This window comes from Dromiciops gliroides, chromosome 6, assembly GCF_019393635.1.
Source record: "Dromiciops gliroides isolate mDroGli1 chromosome 6, mDroGli1.pri, whole genome shotgun sequence".
Lineage (NCBI taxonomy): Eukaryota > Metazoa > Chordata > Mammalia > Microbiotheria > Microbiotheriidae > Dromiciops > Dromiciops gliroides.
The window spans coordinates 249373743-249387230 of NC_057866.1; the positions used below are offsets into that span (position 1 = coordinate 249373743).

The 13488-nt window shown below is 42.3% G+C and overlaps 1 protein-coding gene across 4 annotated transcripts in view; it reads left to right on the forward strand.

Annotated features, from left to right (window-relative positions):
- Positions 1 to 5338: 5338 nt before the first annotated feature.
- KLHL8 (kelch like family member 8) overlaps positions 5339 to 13488 on the forward strand; it is a 48355-nt gene continuing 40205 nt past the window's right edge. For 2 of the 4 annotated variants that reach the window (XM_043973071.1, XM_043973073.1), the window contains exon 1: positions 5339 to 5488. The gene's annotated coding sequence lies outside the window, so the exon portion shown is untranslated. The remainder of the gene's footprint in view (positions 5489 to 13488) is intronic. The other 2 variants (XM_043973072.1, XM_043973074.1) reach the window with 1 other exon arrangement.

Here is a 13488-nt window from a genome sequence, read left to right on the forward strand (position 1 = left end):
CTCAGAGTGGGCTAGTCAGGAAGAAGTAACATCTCACAGCTGTTGGTTTGCTTGTATGTCTTATGTTCATCGCATGTGCATTTATGCATCTGTCAAATATAATTGTGTATAAAATCTATGGGAAATTTTTGGTTTAGTTCATAAAAAGCTGATTCTAAACCCTTGTAGCCTTCCCGAGCTGTGGCCAGGCTCTGAAGATGGGCAAAGGGCAGTCTCTGACTTCAGGGTATCTTTGAGAACTATTCAGAGTTTGAATTTGGAATTGGAATGTACTTTCTCTGCTAGGTATTCTTAGTCTGAGATGAACATTGTAAAAGCTGGTGTACTGCCACTTTTGAAATCATTTTTAGTGGAATAGTTTAAAATCAGAAATTATTTGTAATGTGCAAAAGTTGCAAAGAAAAAAATTATTTCATGCGTAACAACTGGACAATAATTGTAAAATCTCTAAAAGATTATGAAGTTCCTTAGACACATTTTTGAGAACTCTCATTATTTGATTTGGTTATTGGTGGCTGCAGAACCAGGGTGGCTAGGCTCTTTCTTTCTGAACTCCACGTGTTCTTCCTCTCTCTTTTGCTAACTTCTAAACGCTTTAATGAATGCTTAATGCCCAAAGACTGGTGCTACAAGCTTCTAATTTAAGGTGACCACACATTAGATTTTTAGTCATCACAGTTAGATTTTAAACATCACAGTTATTTCATCCATTCATTCACTCATTACTGTAATATCCTAATATTTCATTGCTCTTTTTTTCTTCATAATATTTTTTTTAACTTTAATCTCATTCTCTCTAACCATCTCCTACATCAGTTTATTGCATTATTGAGCTCATGCATTTCCTGGAAAATGAATATTTTATGTCTTCCCATAATTCATACTGTATAATGGTGTTGTTTGGGTTTTTTTTTATTTTGGCCTTGGACATGTTTCAAGCACCTACTTTCTTGAAATTATAAACATTCATGGATTCATTTATATATAAGAGAAGAGTTGTGTGATTCTCTCCTTTCCCCCTCAGTTGATGTAGTCACAAAGGACAAGAATGTAATAATAATAAAAGCGAGACAGAAAACTGTATGAGTTGCCTAGGTTCACATAGCTAGAGTAATTGTCCCAGGTCATTTTGGACTCAGGTCTTCCAGATGCCAGATCCAATGCTCTATCAATTGTGCCATCTAGCTGCCTCTATATTAATGAAGTGTTAAATTAACTGTAAAAGATCCATTAATGCCCTCATCGCTTTGTGAGATACTATTGCTTCTTTGTTGGATCAAGAGGAGAATGGCTTGGGATTGGCTAAGTAAACGAATTGGCTGTGTCTCTGGGGACTTTAAATAGCTAAAAACCTTGATCGATCCCAGTGAAGGACACTGGGACTTTTTTTTTCTCCTCTTTCCTTTCTTAGCTTTGAAGCAGAGCTCCTAAGATCAGGGTCTCCTAAGTAGGAGACCCTGAACTCAGTGGGATACAAAGACTCATACTCCAGACCTAGAGAGATTCATAGAGACAGTCACTTGAGGGAGGAACTAACTTCAGGCCAACATTCCGGGCAATTTAAAGTCAAGCTGTAGAGGGGCGGCTGGGTGGTGCAGTGGATAAAGCACCAGCCCTGGATTCAGGAAGACCTGAGTTCAAATCCAGCCTCAGACACTTGACACTTACTAGCTGTGTGACCCAGGGAAAGTCATTTAATCCCCACTGCCTGGCAAAAAAAACAAAACCAAAACAAAATAAAGTCAATCTGTAGAGAAGAGCAGACCCTGATGACCTTGAAAAATAGACTGCAGTGACAGGAGCTGTGAGTTGCCTTTTTCATACATATATCCTACATCTTTGCCTCACTACCATTGCATTTTGCCTGTACCTATTCTTCCCTGTTTATATATGCATATTTATATATGATGTAGGAGAGAGATTATGGGGACCGTGCTTTGTAATTACTGTTCTTGCTATGCTATTTGAGTAAATTACTTTTGTAAGAGTTGAGTCTTACTGGCTGAATGTTTATAGGAAGCACTCTGGTGGAGGATTCATAAACCAGAGGCATTTATTTAGCATTTACTGTGTACTAGACATTGTGCTGGGTGCATAAATGCAAGAAAAAAGACAGTCCCTGTCCTCAAAGAGCTTACTTCTAATGAGGGAAGACTACACATAAAAGATAATTGAAAATGGGAATGAGGTGGTGAGGGCATACATAGGATCAAGAAGGGATCCAAATGAGTTTGATGGTAAAGCGCAGATTGTCACAAGTAGAGCAGGGAGGTGAATGAAGCAAGGCCAGCCTGGGCCCATCCTCATAATGGAGCTTCCTGAAAGGACCTCGACAGTGGGAAGAGGAGCCAGCACTTTATTCATAAAAGAGGTCAGGAAAAAGTAAGTGGTGGGGCAGCTAGGTGGCGCAGTGGATAGAGCACCGGCCCTGGAGTCAGAAGTACCTGAGTTCAAATCCAGCCTGAGACACTTAACACACACTTACTAGCTGTGTGACCCTGGGCAAGTCACTTAATCCCAATTGCCTCACTAAAAAAAAAAAAAAAATTAAAAAGTAAATGGTAACTTCCGGGGCAGAGCCAAGATGGCGGAGGAAAGGCAGTGAGCTCTCGAACTCATGACACGATCACTCCAAAACACATCTGAATAATGCCATAGGAAAATGCCCAGAGCAGCAAAACTCACAGAAGAATGTGCTGAAATCATCTTCTAACCAAGAACGGGTTGGAAGGTCAGAAGGAGGGAGCTGCTGTGCTGATACAGGAGTCAAGCCCAACCCCACAGTCACCCTGACACAGATCTAGTCCCAGGAAGGCCTCACCAGAGAAGGAGACCCCCAGAGCCTCTGAATCAGCAGAAGGACCAGTGTGGTCTGGTACTAAGTTCACAGTCTGGTGAGAGGGCTGAACCCTGGGCAGGGGGGAGACTACAGGGGTCTATGCTGGTGCTGAGGCAGAACTTGGATTTTACACCCTTGCTGAGAACCAGGAGGCAGGCTTGAGTAGCAGTGGCCCAGGTTGGGGAGGAGCACAGGCTCATCAGAGCTAACAACCACAACACACAAAGCTGATTGATTAGCAAGTTGGTCTGAGGTCATCTACAGACCAGGGAACAGGCCAATCGAGGGAAGAACCTGATTCTCCTCAAATCACACAACCTGGGACTTCTTCAGCTTGGGATACTGCAGCCTGGAAACAGTGCCCCACTTTAAGGAGATAAAAGGCAAGTAAAAGAAAGGCAAGATAAGCAGACAGAGAAAGGTGAGGACCATAGAAGGTTTCTTCAGTAACAAGGAAGACCAAGGGTGCACCCTCAGAGGAAGATGTCAACATCAGGGCCCCTATATCTAAAGCTTCCAAGATAGGCCATAGAGGTGCTCAAAAAAGACTTTGAAGAAAAGTTAAAGAGGTAGAGGAAAAAATGGAAAGAGAAATGAAGGTGATTCAGGAAAGACATCAGAAAAAAGTCAACAGCTTGAAAAGTCAAATTGGCCAAATAGAAAAGGAGGTACAAAAGCTCTTTGATGAAAATAATTGCCTAAGAATGAGGATTGAACAAATGGAAGCCAGTGACTTTATGAGAAACCAAGACACAATAAAGCAAATCCAAATGAATAAAAAAATAGAGGGCAATGTGAAATATCTTCTGGGAAAAACTGCTGACCTGGAAAATAGGTCCAGGAGAGATAATTTGAAAATTATTGGTCTACCTGAAAACCACAATCAAGGAAAGAGCTTAGACACCATCTTCCAAGATATTCTCAGGGAAAATTGCCCTGAAATTCTAGAAGAAGAAGCTAAAATAGAAATTGAAAGAATCCACTGATCACCTCCAGAAAGAGATCCCAAAAGGAAAACTCCTAGGAATATTATAGCCAAATTCCAGAGCTCTCAGGTCAAGGAGAAAATATTGCAAGCTGCCAAAAAGAAAGAACTCAAGTACTGTGGAGCCCTAGTCAGGATAGCACAAGATCTAGCAGCATCTACATTAAAGGACCAGAGCGGGGCAGTGAGGTGGCCCTGGATTCAGGAGGACCTGAGTTCAAATCCAGCCTCAGACACTTGACACTTACTAGCTATGTGACCCTGGGCAAGTCACTTAACCCCAATTGCCTCACCAACCCCCCCCCAAAAAGGAACAGAGGGCATGGAATATGATATTCCAGAGGGCAAAGGAAATGGGATTACAACCAAGAATAACTTACCCAGCAAAACTCAGAATAATCTTTCAGCGGAAAAAATAGGACTTTTATGAAAAAGAAGACTTTCAGATATTTACGATGAAAAGACCTGAACTGAATGGCAAATTTGACTTTCAAATACAAGACCCTAGAGAACCATAAAAAATTGGAGCTGGGGGACATACCTGGAGTCATACAGTGGGTGACTGTCTTGTGTCTGAGACTGAGTTTTGGCTGGGATCCCCCTGGGTCCAGGGGTGATGCTTTGTCCACTGTGTCACCTAGCTAGGTGATGACATCTTTAGGGTTAAATTGAGGAGTGAAGGGAATGCACTGGGGGAGAGGGAAGGGCTGACGTGAAATCCTACATGAAAGAAACAGGAAAACGCTTATGGAGTGGGGGAAGAGATGGGAGAGGAGCAGGGCAGTAAATGAATTTTACACTCATCAGAAAAGGCTCAAAGACCTTAAACTCATCAGAGCTGCCTCAAGGAGGGACTCACACACACACTCAGGAAACAGCCTGTCTAGGAAACGTCAGAGGTAACATATCCAGTCCTATTCAGCTCATTTCCCCTCCTTCCATGACAATTTTACTTTTGTTGCTTCCTACTCCTGGACACACAATACAAATTTTTATATGTGTGTGTGTGTTGCGGCAGGAGCTGCGGCTCCCCTATCTGACTGCACAGCCACACTGTAGCCTGTGGCTCTTCAAGGCGCTGATCTACTAGATATACACATACATATATGTAGATATAGATACACAGAAATAGTTCACTCTCTCTCTCCCCTATGTATCCATCCATCCAGTAACACATATGTACATGTTGACATGTGGATTAATGAGGCGGGATGGAATGTCCAGACCCGAAGGTTTCTTTCAGTACGTTAGTCACGATCCTGATCCAACAACCGCAGAATAAGCTATTTTGCGCTTCTAGCACTGCACGCTCAGCACGTGCCTCTCGCCTCGAATCCCTCTGTTCTCAGTCCAGGGAGAGGGAAGAGTGGAGCAGGCAGAGGAACTACACTTCCCAGGGTGCTCTGCGCCCGGGCCTGCCCCCTCCGCGCATGTACAGTGACAGCGCGGGGCGGAGCCGCCCGGGCGCGCGCTAAAGGCGCGTGTCCTCCCCCCCCCCCCGCCGTAGCTGGACCCGCTGGCGCCCGCCTGACAACGGAAGCTCCCGAGCTGCTCGCTCGGAGCCTTTGCCCCAGGCGGAGCGAGCGGAGTCGGCGCCGCCTCTTGTGGAAGAGCGCAGGAACTCGGGAGGAGGAGGGGGGTGGACCCAGGTCAGAAAAAGCTAGGTAACGAGGCCTCCCGTCTGCTCTGCTTCCCTCCTCCCCCCCCCCCGCCATTGCCCCCTGAGGGGCACCCCCGCCGCCCGGTGCCCCTCCCTCTCTCCCCAGCTGTGCCCCCCCCCGCCATGGGGGCGGGGGCAGCACGGACGCCCCGCAGGCCGGACGCGCGGGTCGGGGCGCGAGAGCCCCGGGAAGGGCGCCCCCAGAGCTCGGGGCCGGCAGCCCGCGGGGGCCTCGAGACCCGGCCCTGGCCGGACCCGGCTTCTTTCCGCCGCCCCGGGCCCGGGGTGGGGGTGGGGGGTCTTCGCTCCCCTGCTCCCGGGGGACACGACGTGCAAAGTCCGGCAACCGGCCCGGGGCTCGTCCCCGGAGGGCCAGGAAGGAGGCCGGGAAGGCAGGGGCCGGTGGTCCGGGGCATTGAATGCCAGACCCAGAGGACCGATCCTGGAAGGGATGGGGACTGACGTGGTCAGACGGGGAGCCGGAGGAGCGACCTAAACCATTGCAATAGTGCAGTGACACCTGAAGAGGCGGGAGCCTGCCCCGGGCAGGGGTCCGGAAGACTCCTGGCCTCAGACACTTACTAGCTGTGAGACCCTGGGCAGGTCACTTAACTCCGCGTGCCTCAGTTTCCTCGTCTGTAAAATGCGCCGGAGCAGGAAATGGCAACCCCCTCCAGCATCTCCGCCCCAAAGGGGTCCCCAAGTCATAGGACGACTGAAAACAATCGCACAACCCGGGGCGGTGTGAAGGTGGAATTAATGGGACTTGACAAAAGATTGGACGTGGGCAGTGAAGGTCAGGAAGAGGAGAGGGGTTGGGGAGAAAGGGAAATTCAAGGTTGGGGCATGTTGAATTTAAGGCTAAACAAATGGCCAGTAGCTTCGTGCTGCGTATAAATGGATCGCAGAATCATCTGCATAGAGAAAAGAGTGGAATTGGTGTGTGTGTATCATGTTAGAGCGAACCTTTATAAGGCGCTTTATTATTTTCAAAGAGCTTTACCTTATTATCTCTTTTCATCCTCACTGCTTTTAAGCCTCGATGTAGTCTAAATTTGTGGAAATCGCCTGCCCCTTTATGTGATAGGAAAGGGTGCGGTGAACTGTCCCTAATTTCCTGGAGCTGCTAATTCCTCCCCCTCCAAAAAAAAGTGCCCTTGAATTTATTTTGTGCACAATTATATGTGCACATAGCTCTCCCGATAAAATAGGGGTTCTTACCCCCTATTTGTGTTGTGAATCTCTTTGGCTACTTGAAGAAGTCTATGGACCTCTTCAGAATGTTTTAAAATGCACTCAATACATAGGATTACAAATGAAAGCAATTATATTGAAATACAGGTAGTAGAATATGTTTTTAAAATATTCTCAGATCCCCCGCCCCCCCCAAAAAAAACCGCCAGTGATAAAATGTAAGTTTTCTGTGCAAAGCACCCAGAAGGCATTTGTGTATCGGTTTCCTTAAAGTGGTTTTATGGTTTCCTGAAGTCCGACCCCCCCCCCCCCAATATTTTGCTTGTCAGTTGTTTGGAGAGTGATTTTTCTCTGGGGTTTTTTTACATTGTGGTCCTCAAGAGGTTTGCCCAGGGGGCAGCTAGGTGGCACAGTGGATAGAGCACCGGCCCTGGAGTCAGGAGTCCTTGAGTTCAAATTTGGCCTCAGACACTTAATACTGGCTATGTGACCCTGGGCAAGTTACTTAACCCCAATTGCCTCACCAAAAAAAAAAAAAGGTTTGCCCAGCCTCAAATATTTGGCTTCTCTTAGCCTTTGTCAGTTTTTCTATTAGAGTTGTGAATTGAATGTCTTTTAATTAAACACTTGAGCTCCTCACCATTCTTAAGTGACTTGCCCAGGGTCACACAGCTAGTAAGTGTAAAGTGTCTGAGGCCTGATTTGTTTGTTTTGGTTTTGGTGAGGCATTTGGGATTAAGTGACTTTTCCAGGGTCACACAGCCAGTAAGTGTCTGAGGCCAGATTTGAACTCAGGTACTCCTGACTCCAGGGCCGGTGCTCTATCCACTGTGCCACCTAGCTGCCCCTGCTCCTCACCATTCTTACTAGCCTTATCTTGTTATCTTGAAAAGTTTAGCAGAAAATTTTATCTGCTGATAGAATTTTTTCATTGTTTTACTTATTTGTGTTGACTTGTTTAACATTTCCTAGTTTGCTTTTTATCAATACTTTGTATGTTTCCCCCCCCCCCCCCCCCATGGCAGAGGTATAGCCAAGAGTCTAGCCAACATTCAGGCAAGGTAACTTCTTGGCTACCTCTCTAGACTGGAGGAGTCTCTCTCTTTTCTTGCCTCATGATGTAAATTTAGTTGGCCAAAGAATCCAGTGTAATCATAGTTCACTTTTATCTAGTCTTTTACAATTTTTATATGAGGCATGCTTTGAAATTTACATTTGAAAAAGTACATTCATTTATATGACTATTGATGTAAAAGAGATTCTACTGAAATGTTCCCAATTATCCATAATTACCTTTAGGGTCATCCTGGACTTTTAAAACAATTAAATCTCTCAGTATTTTGATACATTTAGGTGTTCTGCTATCAGTTAAACATTCTAAAACACTGGATTTATTGAGAGAAAAGTTGTTCTATTCTCAGGAAGCTTTATGAGCTAAATCATTTATATATATAGATATAGATATATGTGTATATATAGATATATGTATATGAAGCTTAGGGAAGTCATTATGACAGTTAAGTACAACACTTATAGGAATATTAATTTGAGCTTTAAAAAAGTTATTCTGAGATTTTTACGTTTAAGGAAAATCAGATGTAGGTTTATTTTGGTTTTCTGTATTTGGGTACAACAGAGTCATTTATTTTGAAGATGAAGACTTAAGTTTATGAGTGTAGAAAATATACATGATTGTATGTATCAATATTTGAATTTGTTTTCTTAAATTTAGTTATTCTGTATTAACCTGTTGAAATGAATCAAGATGAAGTGAAAGGTTTTTAACATACTAGATAGCTTCTAATACAGTTAAAGTTGTATAAGATGCATTGAGTCCTAATTGAAGGAATTTTATTTTCTATAGACTGTATTTTCTTTTTTTCTTTTTCACTTAATAGTATTTATTTTTCCAAATTACATATAAAGATGGTTTTCAACATTCATTTTTGTAAGATTTTTGAGTTCCAAATTTTTCTCCCTCCCCAACCTCCCCAAGACAGCAAGCAATCTGATATAGGTTATGCATGTATAATCATGTTATGCATATTTCCAAATTATAGACTATGTTTTCTAAAAGAAAACTCTTCATAGCTCATTTTCCACTAGATTTATTTACCCAATGTTAATGTGGGAAGCATGAATTTTTTTTCTCAAGAAATGTATTTGTAGTGTGTATGCTATCAGAATTCCAGTGACTTTTATTTTACATGAGTCAGTTCTGTTCTAATAATAACAGAATTGGAAGGACTCTTAGTAAAGTTCTCTATTTCATTGCCCTTTCTTGGAATGGTTGTTTAAATTAATAATTTAGAGCACTTACTCTGCTTTCTTTCTAGTATTGAAGTCTTACATTTTAAGATATAAAATCTATAACCTAACAATAATATGACATTTCATTATTGTTAACATAACCTAACAAAAATAATAATATAACCTAACAATAATTTGTTTCTGTTCATGTAGGACCATAACATGACTGATCCAACGTTAGCATTTCCTCATTGTTTTATTTTCTAAGGCTACTGTATTTGAAAAACATTTTTTATACTGGAAGCTTTAGATTATTAACCCCTACAGGGAAAGAAACCTTCCCTTCTCTGTGATATGTGATACAGAGACATCTGGTGAATGTTAAATACTAGTTGATCATTATGTGGCTTTCAGTATTGTTTTAAATGGAAAACAGACCAATATATCTTGAATAAATATTTCTTCTTCCTCTTTTAGAAATTTAAAACTTGTTTACAGGAATTAGGTCATTTTTTAAATAGTATAGTTGATAAATTAGAAGTTCTTTAATGTATCTAACTGCTATTTGAGAATTTTAGATTTAATATCTACCGGGTTAAATTTCAGCTTTTATCACTGAAATCCAAACTATCAGGCTGGTCTACTTCCCTAGGGATAAGTTGCTAGGATATAGAGCTGTGTGGTTTAGGGCCAGCTCTTTTTCTGGATCAGCTACTGCTAGCATCCACAAAGCCCAGTGAGGATTTAATGGGCGAATGTTGCCAGTCACAATGTTATTAATGAGTTTGGGCAGCAAGACAACATTGGAGTGTATGTGTTGGAGGTGAGGGGGTGGAAACTGGCAAACGTTTTCACCCAAAAACTGAATACTAGACTGATCTCACAGACATAAGTCAAGAATTAGATATATAGAATAAGTCACAGATCTGTGTGTTTGGCCTTCTAGGCTTATAGTGTAAAGAGAAACAGAACCTGAAGAATCAATACATTTCTACATTGGGCACTTCAGATCACGTTCTCACCCTAGAAGATTCTTTCACCCCTGTTGATTGGTCATTTTCAGGAAGGGCCTGGGCCAGCTGTGCTTACTTCCTCAGTCCTCTTTGGGCTCTGCTCCTGACGCTTTTCTTCATATCTCAGTAGCCTTCTCATCCTGGAAGATGCCTCAGCCCTTCCTGCCTGGCAGCAGCCTTCTTATCCTGGGGAATCCTTTTGACTCTGCGGTCTCCTCCTCTATTAGTGAGTTCCTCTCGGAGACTCAAATTGAGGAAGTGCCCGTGACAGCCACGATCATGCCTTCTTTCATTCCCATCCATGTTTCTGGGTGTGGGTACTGGTCTATTCAGCACCCCGTTTCAGTGCTTTTTTATGTATTGTCTTTTGCCTTAGCTTAGAATGAGAATCTTTGCTTATATTTATTGAGGGCAGAGCCTAGCTTTCTCTTTACTTGCATTCCTAGCACTTCACATCATGCCTGGTACACAGTAAGCACTTAATAAAGAACTGGGGAGGGGGGGCATCTGGGTGGCACCAGCCCTGGATTCAGGAGGGCCTGAATTCAAATCCAGCCTCACACGCTTGACGCTAGCTTTGTGACCCTGGGCAAGTCACTTAACCCTCATTGCCCTGCTCCCCCCCCAAAAAAAATAAAGAACTGTGGGATCTGAATGAAGATTGAATCATACTATTTTTACTTTTTGTGTTCTTTTTTGAGGTGTTCCCCTTTTGTTCTGATTCTTTCATAACCTGACTAATGTAGAAATATGTCTAATGTGATTGTACATATATAACCTATATCAGATTGCTTGCCATCTTGGGGAGGGGAAAGAGAAAAATTTAGAACTCAAAATCTTATAAAAATGAATGTTGAAAACTATCTTTACGTGTAACTGGAAAAAAATAAAATACTACAATGACTTGCACTGAACTGGATTTAAGTGAGGGAAGGCTGTGCAAGGTCACCAACCTCACTCTCCTCCAGAGCCATCTGGGTCCAGTGGCAAGATACACATCAGGATGAGGGAGATAGCCCTGGATGCTTAAAGCAATTGGGGTTAAGTGACTTGCCCAGGGTCATATAACTACTAAGTGTCTGAAGTGAGATTTGGATTTAGGGCCTCTCAACTTCAGAGCCAGTGCTTGACCCACTGTGCCGCCTAGCTGCCTGTGCTCTGACTATATAAAAAAAAAAGACATCCTTATAATGCATATTTTTAGTAACATGTGAGTTTCTTGATGGAACTTTCCTAATTTGCCAGTTAAGATCATCTGTGAGAAGTATAACTAGTTATCTTTTGAGCATTTGAGAGTAATTTTGTACCTTTTCTATTTTCACATTCTTATTGTTTGTTTTTTAACAACCCTGGCTTACAGATTACTACCTCTCTGCCTTTGTTTTTATTGAGTATACAGGGATTCAAGAACTGAACTAAAATTGGATCTCAGCATAGTAGATATTCTCTAAGGTCAGTCCGGTTAATAATTCATTTCCAGCATAGTGTGAAAGAAATACTTATTGCTCTGTGTTTTTGGCACAGCTCTGCCCGAAACAAATTTATTAATTATCTTCTAACTCTAAACACCTCATTTTAGAGAATGAGAGAACGCCAAAGAGAAAGATCTTTGAAATCTCTCTGGCCCTAGTGATTGTGCGTAAATAATTTAACATTCTCAAATAACAAGGCAGAATTCCACAGTGAGATAACACATACCCTGAAAGTTCAGGGTTTCCTGGCTTCAAGGCTGTGGCTTTATCATCTGCACCACTCTGCCTCCATAATAATTTTAAATGGTTCAAGTTACTCTTAAGATTCTAAGAGCTACGAGTCCTTTAGTGACCACTTAGTCTAACCCCTTCACCTTTTAGATGAAGAAACTCCAAAGATGGTAACTAGCTTGCTGAAGTGGCCTTACCCCACCCCACTCTCTTGAATTCTGGGATTCTCTGTTCTTTCCACTACTCTACATTGCCTCCCTTATAAAAAGTCCTTTGTAGTGGCTACAAAGAACATGCACCACTTATGTAATACATATTGATGTATCGGAGTATACAGAGCATTTATGAAGTGCTTATTATGTACTAGGCACTGTTAAGTGCTAGCAATACAACCTCAAGCAAATGGACACTTTTCTCTTTCAAAGTATTGATTAGCAATAGGGCTAGAAAAAAGAACTGAGCTTGTGTTTGCATTCATATAGAGAATTTCTCACTAAGGAAGCTCCCTTTACCCCTGTGTAAGTTGGCATCTTTTATGCAACTTATATTTTTCCATTTCTTTTTCTTTTTTTTAAGGAATTTTTTTTTTTTGGTCGGGCAATGAGGGTTAAGTGACTTTCCCAGGGTCACACAGCTAGTAAGTGTCAAGCATCTGAGGCTGGATTTGAACTCAGGTCCTCCTGAATCCAGGGCCAGTGATTTATCCACTGCGCCACCTAGCTGCCCCTGCAACTATATTTTCAAGACAGTTGGTTGGAGCCTTGAGAGGTTAAGTGACCTATGTCCTGCAGCCAGTATTTATGAGAAACTGGACTTGAACTCACGCCTTCTGACTCTAAGGTTGGCTGTTTATTCACTATACCTCTCTATTGATAACTGGAGGCCGTGTGTTAGAATGGAAAGAATAAAGGACTTAGTGGCAGAAAAAACTTTTTTTTTTTTGTCAATCAGATAAGGGTTTTACCAGTCCTACTTAACACATGGAGTAATTATGAGGATCAAATGAGTTAGTATTTGTAAAACTGCAATGTATTTTATAGTTAACAGCTTTTGCTAATTAATAATACTTTAAATTCTTGCCTCTTTTGGACTTTTAAAAGAGTATTTAAATGTCTTATGTCCCTTTAAAAAGTTGTCTAGGGAAAATTGACCATCTCTATGCTGCCTTTTTCTCTCAGATTTCACTGTGGCAAGCAGAAGCGACAAATGTTCATTGAGCCCAAAGTACAAAGCTGTGTCCTTGGCACATTGGGATAGTGAAGCATAGTGCTTGGCTAGGAAATGGTACTTTGATTGGTGGTCTTTCCCCTTACCTCTTTCATAGAGGATTTCTAGTAATTTTGTAGCTCTCTGTGTTACAAAGAAACATAAGATGACCTGGTGGAATTTATAAAATGAGGGGGAATGAGATGAATAAAAATCATGGTGGAAGATTTGGCATGGAAGTACAGTGAGAAAGGGACCAAATTCTGTTTTATTCAAAACCTTTCCTTTGGTCCTCCTTTTCTAGGAGTTATTTTGGCATGCTGTAGAGGAATGAACACAGGACTGGAAATGGGAAGGCCAGGTGTCCTAATACTGGGAAAATTCCTTGAACTTGGTCTTCATCTTTTACTTTCCCTACTTCTAGGGGGAAGCTCCCTTAAAGGACAGAATAAGTAATAAAAGGTCACCTAAGAGTTGAGATGGGGAGGGGCAGGGCTGGCTGGCCACCTAAGGTGGGCATTATAGCTAGCCAGAGGCATTTAAAGGTAGAGTTTTCATGCAAGGGTTTCAGACTCTTGGCTTTCTACGTTGGGAGGGACCTTAGAGGACAACTAGACCAACCTTTTGATTTTATGGAT